This window comes from Egretta garzetta, unplaced genomic scaffold (assembly GCF_000687185.1).
Source record: "Egretta garzetta isolate BGI_Z169 unplaced genomic scaffold, ASM68718v1 scaffold323, whole genome shotgun sequence".
In the NCBI taxonomy this organism is placed as follows: Eukaryota; Metazoa; Chordata; class Aves; order Pelecaniformes; family Ardeidae; genus Egretta; species Egretta garzetta.
The window spans coordinates 1,867,636-1,879,088 of record NW_009259435.1 but is presented as its reverse complement, the minus strand read 5'-3'; positions in this window follow the sequence as shown (position 1 = coordinate 1,879,088).

The window sequence follows — 11,453 nt, the reverse complement described above, 5'->3', positions numbered from 1 at the left end:
TTCTTACAAGTTTCCTTCATGAGAAAACTGTCTAATATACCAAGACTCCCATTATGTGTCACTTTCCAATACTTTTATCACCATCTCCTCCTCTGGAGATAGTGCACGCAGTAGCCCTTGGGCCAGTTCGGGCAGGGCAAGATGTAAAAAATGTGCTCTACACTGCAGCTGGGGAGAATGGCCCTACCTGGAGCCTCTGGCAGAAAGCACCAGGGGAGACTCAAGGCCAACCCCTAGGGTTTTGGAGTTGAGGATTCAGAGGATCTGAAGCCCACTATACTCCAAGTGAAAAGAGATATTGGCAGCATATGAAGGGGTTCAAGCTGCTTTGGAAGCGATTGTACAGTACAGAAGCACAGCTCCTCCTGGCACCCCGACTGCTGGTGCCGGACTGGATGTTCAAAGGGAGGGACCCCTCTATGCATCATGCAACTGGTGCTACGTGGAGTAAGTGGGTCACACTGATCACACAACGGGCTCGAAAAGGAAACCCCAGTCACCCAGGAATCTTGGAAATTATCATGGGCTGGCCAGAAGGCAAAGATTTTGGAATACCACTAGAGACGGAGGTGGCGCATGCTGAAAAGCCCCCACTGTATAATAAATTGCCAGAAAATGAGAAGCAATATGCCCTGTTTTTTTTCTGATTCCCTCCCCCATCCCACTGGGGGGGGAGGGGGGAGTGAGCGAGCGGCTGCGTGGTTTTCAGCTGCCTGCCAGGTTAAACCACAACACTCTCTATTTTACCAGCTGCCCGAAACAGCCAACTATTCAGCCTCTCCTTTTTGATGTTTTGCCCTCCTTTGTCTACTTCAGTTCCTCTCCAGTTTATCTTGTTTGTCTCTTTCTCCTTTTATAAATCTGCATTATTCCTCCTTCCAACTCTGAATGCTTTCATTCCTTTCTCTTCTCTCACTACTGGGTAGAAAACTGTTCTACTCTTCGCCAGGTAAAAACCAGACTGCATGGCTGGACACAAAGAGTTGTGGTGAATGGAGTTAAATCCAGTTGGCAGCTAGTTACAAGTGGTGTTCCCCCGGGCTCAGTTCTGGGGCCAGTCTTGTTTAACATCTTTGTCAATGATCCGGACGAGGGGATTGAGTGCACCCTCAGTAAGTTTGCAGATGACACCAAGTTGGGTGGGAGTGTTCATCTGCTTCAGGGTAGGAAGGTTCTACAGAGGGACCTCGACAGGCTGGATCAATGGGCCAGAGCCAACTGTATGAGGTTAACAAGGCCAAGCGCTGGGTCCTGAACTTGGGTCACAACAACCCCATGCAATGCTAGAGGCTTGAGGATGAGTGGCTGGAAAGCTGCTTGGCAGAGAGGGATCTGGGGCTGTTGGTTAGCAGCAGGCAGAATATGAGCTGGCAGATATGAGCCAGCAGTGTGCCCAGGTGGCCAAGAAGGCCAACAGCATCCTGGCTTGTAGCAGAAATAGTGTGGCCAGCAGGAGCAGGGAAGTGATCGTGCCCCTGTCCTGGGCACTGGTGAGGCCACACCTTGAATGCTGTGTTCAGTTTTGGGCCCCTCGCTACAAGAAAGACATTGAGGTGCTGGAGCGTGTCCAAAGAAAGGCAAAAAAGCTGGTGAGGGGTCTGGAACACAAGTCTTATGAGGAGCAGCTGAGGGAACTGGGGTTTTTTAGTCTGGAGAAAAGGAAGCTGAGGGCGGACCTTATCACCCTCTACAACTACCTGACAGGAGACCGTAGCGAGGTGGTGTCAGTCTCTTCTGCCAAATTACAAGCAGTAGGATGAGAGGAAATGGCCTTAAGTTGCACCAGGGAAGGTTTAGATCGGACATTAGGAAAAATTTCTTCACTGAAAGGGTTGTCAAGCATTGGAATGGGCTGCCCAGGGAAGGGGTCGAGTCCCCATCCCTGGAGGGATTTAAAAGATGTGTAGATGTGGTGCTTAGGGACACGGTTTAGTGGTGGACTTGACAGTGCTAGGTTAATGGTTGGACTCAATTATCTTAAAGGTCTTTTCCAACCTAAACAATTCTATGATTCTATGATTCTATGATTCTATGATTCTACTCTCAATCTCTGTAATCTAACCCAGCAACATAACTTGAATATTAACACTAGACAGATGATGATGATACTAGGGATAATCCAGCCCTCTGCTGCATGGGGCAGGAGACCTGGTGACAGACAACATGGAGAAGGTACTCAACATCTTGTTCACCTTGATCTTTACTGGTAAGACTTGCCCTCAGCAATCCAGGTGAGAAAGTCTGGAGGATTCCTTGGTGGAGGAGGATCACGTTAGGGAACAGACTGGATAGCTATGAGTCCATGGGACCTGATAGAAGGTACCCATGTGTGCTGGGAGAGCTGGACAATGTCTTTGCAAGACCATTTTCAATCATCTTGGAAAGCTTAAAGCAATTGAGGAAGGTTCCTGAGGACTAGAAGAATGCAGGTGTCTCTCCTATCTTCAGGCAAAAGGAGGATTCAGAGAACTATAGGCTGGTCAGCCTTGGTCCTTGGGAAGGTGATAGAGCAAGTAATCCTGGAAATAATTTCTAAGCATATGAAGGACAAGAAGGTGACTGGGATTAGTCAGCATGGATTTATGAAGGAGAAATCATGCTTAACCATCCTGATCACTGTCTGCAGGAAGATGAGTGGCTCAGTGGATGAGGGGATTTCAGTGAGTGTTGTTTATCTTGACTTTAGTAATGTGTTGACAGTCTCCCATAACATCCTTATTGATAAAATTATGAGATATGGCCTAGATAAATGGACAGTGAGGTGGACTGAAACAGCCTGAACTGCCAGGATCAAAGTATCAGTAACACAAAGTCCAACCAGAGGCCAGGCAGTGGTGATGCACCCCAGGGGTTGATACTGGGTCCAAGACTATTAAGCCTCTCATTAATGACCTGGATGAGGCAGACTGCGCCTTCAGCAAGTTTTTAGATGATATGAAACTGGAAGGAGTGGCTGATACACCAGGGGGTTGCGCTATAATTCAGAGGGACCTGGACAGGCTAGAGCAGTGAGCCCACAGAAACCTCCCAAAGTTCAACAATGGAAAATGCCAAATACTGCCCCTGGGAACGAATAACCCCAGGCATCACCACAGGCTGAGGACAACTGGTTAGAAAGCAGCTCAGCAGAAAAGGACCTGGTAGGGGTCCTGGTAGACACCAAGTTGACCATGAGCCAGCAATGTGCTCCTGAGGCAAAGAAGGTCAACAGTCTCCTGGGCTACATTAGGCAGAGCATTGCCAGCAAGTTGAGTCAGGTGATCCTTCCCCTTTGCTCAACCCTGGTGGGACAGATCCAGGTGCTGGGTCCTTTTCTGGGCTCCCCAGTACGAGAGAGACATGGATATACTGGAGCAAATTTCTTGAAGGGCTATGATGATTTTTAAGGGACTGGAGCATCTCTAATATGAGGAGAAGATGAGAGAGCTGAGGGGTTTATTAATGTGCATAAAACATGATGGGTGGGGTAAAGAAGATGGAGACACATTTATCAGTGGTGCACAATAACAGGACAAGAGGCAGTGGGCACAAACCAAAATGTGGGAAATTCCATTTGAATATTAGTAAAACCTTATATGCAGTGAGGGTGCTAAAACACTAGAACAGGTTGCCCAGAGAGGTTGTGTCATCCTTGCTCTTCAAGATATTAAAAGCAGAACTGGGTAAAGCCCTGAGCAACCTTCTCTAGGAAAAGCTGCTCTGAGCAGGTGGTTGGACTAGATGATCTCCAGAGGTTTCTGCCAACCTCAAATGTTCTGTGATTCTTTGATTCATGGTTCTACTTCTCTGCACCCCCCCTTGTCTTTTTCTGTGTGCTCAACAGTCTCAACTTTGCTCACTTTCCAGTTGAGGAGTCCCAGCTATGATGTCCACGCAACCTTCCTTCTCTATCACTGTGGACATTGCCACCATGCTGTCACATGCCCATAACCTTGATATCAGCTTCAACCCATACTCCTCTTCCAGATTCCACTTCCCAGTTACATGGAAGTTGTGTTTGCTTTGGCTGGGATAGAGTTACTTTTTTTCACAGTAGCTGGTATGGGGCTGTGTTTTGGATTTGTGCTGAAAACAGTGTTGATAACACAGGGATGGCTTAGCTATTGCTGAGCAGGGCTTACACAGAGTCAAGGCCTTTTCTGCTTCTCACACCACCCCACCAGCGAGTAGGTTGGGGGTGCACAAGAAGTTGGGTGATAGACACAGCCAGGACAGCTGACCCCAGCTGACCCAAGGGGTATTCCATGCTATATGACGTCATGCTCAGCATATAGAGCTGGGGGAAGAAGAAGGAAGGGGGGCATGCTTGAAGTGATGGCGTTTGTCTTCCCAAGTCACCGTTACGCATGATGGAGCCCTGCTTTCCTGGAGATGGCTGAACACCCACCTGCCGATGGGAAGCAGGGAATGAATTCCTTATTTTGCTTTGCTTGTAGGCTTTGCTTTCCCTGTTAAACTGTCTTTATCTCAACCCATGAGTTTTCTCTCTTCTACTCTTCTGATTCTCTCCCCCATCCCACCTGGGGAGAGTGAGCAAGTGGCTGCGTGGGGCTTAGCTGCTGGCTGTGGCTGAACCACTGCAGAAGTCTTGCAGAACTGTTCTGTATAACATACTTAAGATAATGCCTTTCCTCTCTATCTACCCATCCAGGTAAATCTCTTATCTCAGCCTTTTATCACTGAACATCTTAATTACTGCAGAACCCCTTTCTCTGATTTTTCACAGGTGTAAATTTGCCCTGGTGATATTCTGAGTATGCAAAGGCCGTTCTCCCAGGTACAGTATTGATCTCCCTTCCCCATTTATATCAAAACTAAGCTGTCTGCATCCGATCAACACACACAACCATTTTCCACAGTCCATGTGCTGGACTGTCAAATGAGTACTATTTTTTTCCATGCTGCTCCCCATAAATATCTGTAAAATAACCTTGCTGTTCTCTTCCTTTCTCTGCAGTAATATCTAGAAAGTGCTGACAAGGGCTGGGCTGCAGATGCTCTCTTAGCATTGCCTGTCGTACTGACCAGCACTTTCTTATTACATCCATGGGTCTCCATCTGTCTGTCGCTATCCATGGCTTCCTGATTTGTACTTAGGTGTAAGTCATGTCATGCGGAGAATGTCTATGTTTCTAGAGTTCCTGGCAGAGTAAAACTGAGTCCTTGACTGGGACTATAAAGCAAATTATCATTCTCAGATAATAAAAATAAACAAATTGGTGAAATCCCTCACTACTCCAATTAAAGAAATCTGCACAAGAAACATTACAACTATCATAATTTGATTTTAAACGACAAAATAGAATTAAAAGATCCCATTTACTGGAAGGAGTACTCACTTTTTGTATTTACCTTCTTAGAAATATCTAGGAATAATCCATCAAATACTTCTTGCAGGATACAGTTTTAACCTGGACATGTATTATTCTCAGTCTACCTGTAAGAAGACACAGACAAAAATAAGATTAGTGTTTTGCTTTGTGATTTTTAACTTATTGGCTATCCTAAATGAATTAAAAACCCCACTAACAGTTAGATAGAGCACATAAACCAGTCATCCATCCATCCATGGTTCCTAGTGTAACATCACATCAGCACTGTACTAGGCTATGCTTATTCATCCCATGGAAATAGATGTATTTGTTAAATACAAACTAAGGCTTTCTGTACAGCACTTAGAATTAAATGCCTCTCCTTGGCTAAATGTGCAAACATCCATCCCTTTGCCAAAAGCATAATTTACCAATTCCTCTATTGTAGTTTCAAGGGTTTCTGATTAACATGGCAGTTGCTGTGTGATTTTACAGTCCTCAGAATGTGAAAGATTTTTTTTTTTATTTATGTGATTATCCCAAATATTTCCTTTCTTAAATCTTTTACCTTTGTTAGAGCAAAACGACAAAGAGCTTACACAGATGCTTCTTGTTGTTTCCACTCACATCAGTAAATTTTGTCTCATCTGAGTTACTTGTGGTATCGAAGAGCCTCAGTTTAAAAGTAACGAGGCACGTGTGACAAACCTGTCACGCCGCGAGCAGGAGTGAAAGAAGGAAAGTGTAGAGCAGCACTGGGGCTCCTCTTCTCTTACGCCTCTCATTAGCTGATTAGCCACAAGCCCCCTCTCTAAGCTCCTTCCCTTGTCTCAGGGAGACCAAGTCCCATAGGGACTGTGGAGGTAGAGAAGCGACTGCAGCAATTGGGTGTGCTTGGTTTCATTGAAAGCCATATTTTCCAGGGTCAGCAACTCTCCCAGGCTACCCGTTTTGCTTGATGTGCATCTACGTTACACACACTCTGGTGCACAGGGTCTTGCAGAATTGGAAAAACAAAATAAAATTAAGAAGTCTGAATGATGTGGTAGCAGGCTATTATAGAGGTGGGCTTCCACATCTTTCCTTGGCAACCTGTATTCTGCATATACGGTCCAAAACTACATTGACCTTTTAATCTTGCCAATTGTAAACTAATTTTGAATCCAAGCTGTCCACTGAAAAGGTACAAAGGTCACCTTTAAATAGCTGCACAGCTACATTGCCCTTTACTCCACGGTCTACATCCTTTGGCTTCCTCCCATTAATTCTGCTCCCTTCTGCTGATTGTGTCCTCGTAGAGATTATTTCCCCACCGCATGCGTTTTTTGAAGCTGCATCTCATTTTGTCATTTCCCGCCTAAGGTTTCTAATCTCTCTATCTTCACTGATTTATGCAGTGCTTCCCGATTTGGATCATCTGTGATTTTAATTAACATGTACTCTTTTCCTGTCTTTTGGCTAATGAATGAAGATGTTTAAAGAAGACTGGACTCAAGACTGCTCCCTGATGTTCCCCTACTAGAAAACTCATGCGATTCAACGCATTTTCATTTATTATCTCACTTTGCTAATGGCTCTGTGGATAGTTTTTAATCAACATCACAGGGTCCTTATCTAAGCCAATCTGAATTAATTTTGTGAGTCTCCTCTCTCGCTGATGTTCACTTCAATGAGAGGGAAAACAAAAGCAGAAGAGGCCATCGCTCACCAGAATGCTTTTCTGGGAGATCTGGAAATGAGGAGGAGGTGAGAATAAATCGTTCATTCTCCTCTCTCAGGAGTTTGGTACACTTACAGTCCCCCACCGCCATAATATCTATACTTCTCCTAATTTTTAATATATGTATTTTTAAACTGCTTGTCAAGGTAAGGAAGTGTTATTATTGCCACTTTTGTGAATAAGCTCCAGCACAGAGAGAACGAGGAGGCGGTCAGCTCTGCTCCTTTAGCAGTCATGGTTACAGATTGAGAGGCTACGGTGGCTTCTGCATTTACACCTCTCTTCTGGAAGTTACTGCGCTGTGCCTGCCTATGTATCTCTGGGATGACTCATCGAATTCATCTCTTCTTTTTAAAAAAGATATAAAATCTATGTTTATATGTCTACATATACATATCTATATCACAGTCTGAATACCATTTTGAAAGACCGAGCCAAACTAGCTGTAAAGAGATGTCAGAAAAAGTGAGCATCAGGTACCCAGAGCACATAACTGCTTAGTCCAGACCACAGGATATAGAATGAGACATACAGTAATTTGTGTTGGATCTGGTTCTGAAAGTTATTTGGGCACCTCCTTCTCACTCAGCTGGCTGTTGAGATATTTCTGAAGACCTGGACCAAAGTGCCTTCCTTGATGCTATACAGAAACTTTGTCTCTGCAAAGTTTAAAATGCGTTCCCCCCCTAAAGACTTACCTCCTTTCCTAACTATAGGTTAATAAAATTATGTGAAGGACATTTAAGCTCCAGTCACTGCTCTAACAACTGCATTTTTCTGTTCCCCAAAAAGTAGGGTCTCACCCTGTCCCTATGCAAAACTTCCTCCACTGTTGCCTCCTGATAAACAGTTTTCACATGCTGGTTACATTCCTTTTGGATGAAAATAAAAAGCACTTTTCTGCTACAGAAAAGGTTAGGAAAGGCATTTGTAGTAAGGACTTACTTTACATGGGTTATTTATTTTCTGAAATATTAATTGATATTTCCGAATCAGCTCTGAAATATTCTCAGAAACTTCAAGTTTTTGTGTTCTTTGATAAGATTAGAAAAAATTACAATTACATCCTCTTCCCTCCCACCTCCCTCACCAATCAAAACTCATGAGAAATAAAAAAGGAAAGAGAAAGAAGGAAAAATGAGAAGGACCAAGTATTTTCAGGAGCATCAGCAGTCATAAAGAAACAAATCATGAGCTACGAAATGACCTAAAGAAGTGCAGAGGGAGGTAAAAATATGAAAAAGACAATTTAGAAAATATTTGCAGTAGCAAAATTGATAAATACTCATTATATTTTTTAAACACATGTCAAAATTAATATGTGTTCTTGCTTCTGCCTTTCTCAATATATTTAGTGCCAAGAGACCTGTAGGACAAAATGTCTGTTACCAATATTCTCCTTGTATTAGGAAATAATTACACCTTTTTTCTCTCCAAACTTTTAAACATGGCCTAGCTGGAAATGAACTGCCTTTGACTTGCTAAAAAGAAGCATATGAAACTTAATCTAAGTCCATCGTCAGCGCAATTTATACTATACACAACTTCAGTGAGGCGTAATTAGCACTGCATTACAATAATTTATTATTGGTTTAAAAAGCCTGAACAATCAGGACCTTACAGCAAAATGGGAAAATGGGAAGCTATGTGCCAGACATATTATCCTGGTTTATATTAATTCAGTTATTTTACCTTTGGTGCACATTCATCTATCCATACAATGCGAATGCTCCATTGAGAAGGATGCTGAATATTGAACCTTTGGCTCAGTATGAAATATGAACTCGGAGGCATAGCTGCAATAATACTTCCATTTGCATTATTATGATTAACATTCCCCTGAATAGGAAGCATCCAGCAATATTAATTGCAGAAATAGTGAGATTCCAATTGTCGTAAATCACTGTGTAGTGTAAAGCAAGCTCTCCAAAAACCTTATAGAAAAAAACTCTTTTTTTGTGTGTTTTTTGGAGTTAATTTCAACCTCATTTTCACTAGGCTTTCCCATTTGTGCCTGTTGACAAGACAGTAATTATGCTTTTCTCTTGATTAACACATTCTTTTCAGTAAGGTCCCAAACAGCTTTCACATGAAAGGCTGAATTCAACAGAGCATGTTTTTTCTCATTAAAGACTTAGCATTCACCCATAGTTAATTTATCACAGAGATACTTCCTGTCTCATAGGAAGAAGGGCGGCCTTGAAGCTAATGCTCTTGATTTGATCAGAAGTTGTTTCCACAGCAGTTGAAATGAATTCCTTTTCAAACATAACGATCATTGAATTCATTTACTAAGTGAAAATAGGGGGAAAAGTATTATGCAGCTTCTCTACTAAAGCACAGATCCAAGGGAGATTTCTCCTTACTTGAAACAAAATCATCTCTAAATCTGTGCAAACTTATTGAATCTTTATACATATATATCTTTGTATCAAGTCAACATTTCCCCCTTCACTACCATTTCTTTCCTCAACACTGTTAGTAAAATTGGCAATATTCATTGATTAATCAAAGTGAGCAACCTTGACATTTGGTGCATCAGCTTTCATTCATAATGGGCATACGATGCAATGATTTATTTTGCTGTATTACATTGTACCCCAAAGAGCATCCAAAAATAAAAATGCTTTCATTATCAGTGTTGTGAAAACAAGGCATCTGCATCAGGGACCACACACAAGGAGAGACCATTTTCTTGCCACCTGTGCTCTTTAATCCAGACTTTTGATGGTTGGATTGTTTTGGGGTTGTCTTGCTTGGGGGCTGTTTGGATATATTATTTCCAAATGTATCGTATATTCAAAAAGCAGCTGAGAGGTCTAAGCAGTGTTCAGTCCTGGAAATAGCAGAGCTTTTCCTGGCTAGCCTGATGCTTTGGTCCATCCTTGATTAATTCACAGTAAGTGAGATGCCCCTGAATTACTGTGGTGCCAGTTGAATTCCTAATGACAGTGTCTACTTTGCAAGAAAACGCTCCCCCCCACCCCACAACCTTCCTGAGATGGCAGTAATTAGTGTCATCCTCAACAGCACCAGAAATGGTCGTAGATGTCCTGGCTGCTGCCAGGAGGCTGAGGGAAGGACACCATGGACATGACCTCACCAAGGATGTACACACTAACTAAGCATTTTGGGCCAGGAATACTTTATTTTCCATCTCTGGGCCTGTTGCCTTGGAGCTAGAGGATGCTGCAAAGCAGTTAGACATGTTCTCTAGTCCACTCCATCCCGGAATAATGCTTTTAGCAGGCATTTACCATTAAGCACATGCATAAGTCTCACTGGAGTCAGCAGAACTCCTATATGTGCCTGAAGTCAAGTGTTCCTTCGGAGTGTTGTGGCTGAATGGAGACAGACTGATGAGTCCAGGCACTTACTCATGACCAGGATTAAATAAATGCATACATACATAAACTGGTCACTGCTGCTTCTGATTGCCTCCGTGCTGCACATTTCTCTCCATCTCTTTTTCCATTATTACCCTCTGCTGTAACTGATGACTGGGGGTTTGCTGTCTAACACAGCAGCTAAGCGGAGAGAAGCTGGAAGTGGAGGCAGCATGTGTGGAAATGAGCTGAAAATCATCCTCCCAAACAAAGACCTGCTCACAGGACAACCTCTCATTATTTTGTTCCCCCACAGAGAATGGAAAGGCATGGCTGATGTATTCGGAGATCATAGGTATGTTCCAATAGCCAGTGAATGAAAGCAGTCAAAAGACATCTTTCTGTAAGGCAACGTATTCCTTTGCAATGACTGAAGCCCAACCACCACCATAACCTTATCACTCTCCACAACTACCTGAAAGGAGGTTGTAGCCAGGTGGGTGTCAGACTCTGCTCCCAAGTAACAGGCGATAGGACAAGAGGAAGTGGCCTCAAGTTGTACCAGGGGAGATTTAGATTGGATGTTAGGAAAAATTTTTCACTGAAAGGGTTATCAGGCATTGGAATGGGCTGCCCAGGGAAGTGGTTGTGTCCCCATCCCTGGAGGTATTTAAAAGACGTAGAGATGTCTTGCTTAGGGACATGGTTTCATGCTTCTACTTGGCAGTGCTAGGTTTACAGTTGGACTTGATCTTAAAGGTCTTTTCCAACCTAAATGATTCTATGGTTCTATAAACACGCTCCAGACCTGCACATCCTGTCTCTTTTCACACCAAATCAACACCCCATGTAAAAATATTTATTGGCTTCAGCCTAATGTTTCATTGCCATATGCTAAGAGCTTGTCATCAGAAAAACCCAAATTATTATAATTATCATCATGATCATCATCCACACAATCAGTCCTTGGCAGGAAATACACGGGGAAGGCAGAACTTAGAAATCTAGGAGGATGTCCTTCATCATCAATCCATAACAGGTGACAAGATTTTCCTGGAGGGACCATCATCCCCAGACACTTGATTCAGTTGGGAA